An 857-nucleotide genomic window follows, 5' to 3' on the forward strand; every position below is an offset into this window, starting at 1 on the left:
CTTTACTGTTGAAAATACTTATTTCAAGCTTAGCTTACCATTTCTGTGGAAAAGTACTGTCACTTGACTGCTAACTAGCTATATGTACGCCATACCCCGTCTCGCGTAACAGGCTTGGCGATATCTCACGAAACACTGTTACGCTGCGACGCGCCTGGCGCACATGTAGCTAGGCCTTCGGCGCTGACACTCGAGACGAGTTAAGTAGAGGGTATAGGGAAACAGGGCCTTCTCGACCCATTTTTGTCCAGGGGTCCGTAACTTAACGTAACGAACATGATCGGTTTGTTAAATAAATATAACAAAGTCGCAAATAAAACTTTAAGTTAAGTTAGATACGTAACAAATAAGTAATCTGTTATTCCCTTAACGTTATATATGTAACCAATTCATTTAACGTTGAAAGCGGCTTCCCTTTATTTAGTGACTTATATCGCACAGGCATGAAATAGAACATAACACTTGAACACTTATCAAAGTAATATTTGATAAATCCATAACAGTTATTTTTTTAAACAAAAGTTATATGTTATTTACGTATCTGTTAAGTGCCATAGTAGGCGTTATCAGTTATCGGGTACAACACTAACAACACTAACACTAACGATTAACAAAACGTTATGAGGTCCTTATATGCTAAGTTACGGACCCCTGTTTTTGTCGGGGTCATTGGCTGAGCGATTAGCGAAGCCTATTACTCTGTCTGGTCGGAAAAAAAAAACTTCTGTCTGTGTGTCTGTCCGCCACGATAATTCGAGAACGCATTAGGCCAGCGACCTGGGATTTTCAGGGTAGTTTTGTACCACAAAATGGCAGGTCGAGTTCGAAGATGAGCATTCTAGCTCAAGGGTTCGTTT

This window comes from Frankliniella occidentalis, unplaced genomic scaffold, assembly GCF_000697945.3.
Source record: "Frankliniella occidentalis isolate FOCC.00 unplaced genomic scaffold, Focc_3.1 Scaffold1182, whole genome shotgun sequence".
Classification (NCBI taxonomy): Eukaryota; Metazoa; Arthropoda; class Insecta; order Thysanoptera; family Thripidae; genus Frankliniella; species Frankliniella occidentalis.